Raw genomic sequence first — 3,348 nt, 5'->3', positions numbered from 1 at the left:
ATATATGGTACACCGGACTCCATACAGGTAGTGGGGCCAGATATTGAGGGCGAACACCACCGCCCCCAACTCCAGGTCATGGGTGGGATACCTCATCTCATGAGGCTTCACCTGCCTTGATGCATATGCTATCACGTGCCCCCTCTGCATCAACACAACACCCATCCTGGATATAGAAGCATCATAATAAACCACAAAGTTCTTCACTCCCTTGGGAAGGGCTAACACTGGGGCTTCACACAATCTCTGGCGAAGGGTCTCAAATGAGGCCTACTGCTCGGGCCCCCAATTAAAAGTAACACCCTTCCGGGTCAACCTAGTGAGAGGAACGACAATCTTGGAGAAATATCTGATAAACCTCCGATAGTAGCCGACCAAACCCAGAAAACTCTTAATATCGGACGGGGATATCGGCACCTCCCACCTCATAACTTCCTCAATCTTGACTGGGTCGACCAATATTCCATTCTGATTAACGAGGTGTCCCAGGAACTGGACCTCTCGTAACCATAAATCACACTTGGAGAATTTGGCGTAAAGCCTCTCCGTCCTCAGTACCCCAAGGATCTCTCTAAGATGCTCCTCATGCTACTCTCTGGATCTCGAATACACCAGAATATCGTTGATGAACACGATCACCGATCGGTCCAATATAGGCCCGCACACCCGGTTCATGAGGTCCATGAACGCAGCTGGTGCATTGGTGAGTCCTAAAGGCATGACCACAAACTCGTAGTGCCCATAACGAGTCCTAAATGTCGTCTTTTGGATCTCCTCCTCACAAACTCTCATCTGATGATATCCAGATCTCAAATCGATCTTGGAGAACCACTAGGGTCTCGTATAGTCACTAACTGACACTCGCAATCAATCACGACTCCAAAACGGCTCAACCAATCCATGCCCACTATAGCACAGATATCACCCATCACTAGCGGCACCAAATCTATCGGGAACTCGACACTAAAAATCTCTAATACACATCCTCGGAATACATCAGTGGCAAAAACCGCATGCTCGTCGGCTATAGAAACCCTCAGAGGTCGACTCAACGTGGCACACCCCACAAAAGCGGAATAACGGGGCGTGGCGGTACAAAGGGTTTCATAGCAAAAGTTAAAAGACAACACCAGCCATATTATTAAAAATCATTACAAATTTACAATGAGTTTGAATAAATTTTTAAAAGAAATTACAATGTAAACTGAAATACAACACATGTGAATGCTCCTAAAAGTAAAGTGTCTCTACGTGCCTCTTACTAGATGATCCCTGAAAAAGCATGTAAAACGAGCGTTAACTATAAAAATAGTTGGTGAGTACTCACATGTTTATAACATAATATAGTTTGAAATCATGATAATCAGAATATTGATAACAGTTTCCATAAACAAATGTTCATTGCTAAAATAAGTAATTAAGTTTTCATTAATAGAAGTTCGTTGCTAAAGCGAGTAATAAAGTTTCCATAAATAGAAATATAATGCAAAAATGAGTAATACGTTTGCATAAACAAAGTTCGTTGTCATCATGAGAGATAAAGTATGTTGCCCAAATGAGATGCAGCGTTCATATTCTCATGGTAAATAAAGTTCGTTACTAAAATGAGCAAACAAGTTTCATTACAACAATGAGTAAACAAGTTTCTTACTATAAGGAGCAACCAAGTTCGTTGCTGAAAACAAGTAAATGAGTATCTAGTAACAAACGTTCGTTATTATAATGAGATACAAAGTTTATTGCTATAATGATAAACAAAGTTCATTACTATAATTAGTAAGCGAGTTTGTATGTATTTGAGCAAACAATGAGTTCACAACCATGCCTATGACTGATGCCCTATCAAGATCTATGCTTATCGTTCCATAGATTATATGGTATCATGCACTCCAGCAATCGGGCGAGTGAGGAGTAGCCAATTCCTAATATCCCTATCCATAATGACTATTGGCTCAAAGAGTTAATGGTTGGAGTAAAGTGTAAGGGAAGGGACTTAAGACGATAAGGCCTCATGTTTCGTGTTGCATAGACATACATAGCAAATATAGCAATCAAGTTTGATACAAATCAATTGAAATACAACGAACAATAAATAGTTTTTCGGACACGCTTTTCCACCCCAAAACATAAAAACCGAAAATAGGGGAGTCGTGAATACTCACAATGTTTCAAGTAGCTACAAGTGGTGCCTCAGAATACATCAATGCCTTTACTATCAGGATCCTACGACATCAAACACATGCTAGTGAGTTTCTATGTCGAAATCTAATGCTAATATACTAAATTCTACATATAGAGAAATGCCAAATTTTTGTTCTAATATTGGTTTTATATTAAATGGGTAACAATTTCTCTGAAATGGGGATATTTTATAACTCATGTGATTAAGATAATTTTGGATATTATTTTCCAAGTGTTTGTAATATTAATTGAAGGTATTTCAACACATTTAAATGTGTTTTAAACTCCTAAAAATCCAAAAAAATTATCAAACAGTTTCCAAAATTCATCAAATTTTACATTTTCGTTCCAAATACAGTAGAGGTCTTCCAGAAATTTTCCCTTGATTTTTGATGTGGTTAACTATTTTTCCAAATTTTTAAGCCTTCATAAAAATATAAATTCTTGAAAACTAGGATCGAGATGATAAAAATTTCCAAACTTTTTGTAATACTGTCATTAAGCATACTTAAGCTGGGAAAATAATAAAAATGGGTTTCTAAACAATTTAACCCGATTTTATGATTTTTGTGCATGTACTCTAACAAAAATGGAAATAAATAGAAACGAGTTTCCAAAATTGGCCAAACCATTTTTTAACACTGTTATTATACATAGAGAAGCTGTGAAAAATATAAAAGATATTTTTCAGTTAGTCTTGCTATTTTTCTTTGTGTTATTCTCTTGATGATGAGACAATGAATCAAGTATTGAACGAATTAGAGTGTAAATTCAAAGTAGAATTGAAAGATTTGAACACCGATGTAAATATGATCTGTTTGGCTCTATTACGCTTTTGCAAATTTTACAGAGTACAATGAATATTCTGTAAAGACTTCGTTACTAAGACACTAGTAACGACTCCTATCTATAGAAGAGAAAAGCGTACAAAAAATATACTAAGGACTAAACATGAAGCTTCGAATATTATGCCCTAGTAAAATACATTACAAAAATGTTCGAAGACCCTAAATACAAACTTCGACTATTACAACATTTCGAACTAACAATCTCCCCCTTTGTAATCAAAGTCGAAGTCTTCAGTTTGTAAGTAGAGTAATGGAGTACAGCAAAACTCTTCGAACCTCAGTATACCAAGAAATAATTTTCTTCAATTCCTTCTTGTCT

The sequence above is a fragment of the Lactuca virosa genome, chromosome 2 (genome assembly GCF_052849685.1).
Source record: "Lactuca virosa cultivar CGN04683 chromosome 2, Lactuca_virosa_CGN04683_v6, whole genome shotgun sequence".
NCBI lineage: Eukaryota > Viridiplantae > Streptophyta > Magnoliopsida > Asterales > Asteraceae > Lactuca > Lactuca virosa.
This window is presented reverse-complemented; position numbering follows the sequence as displayed.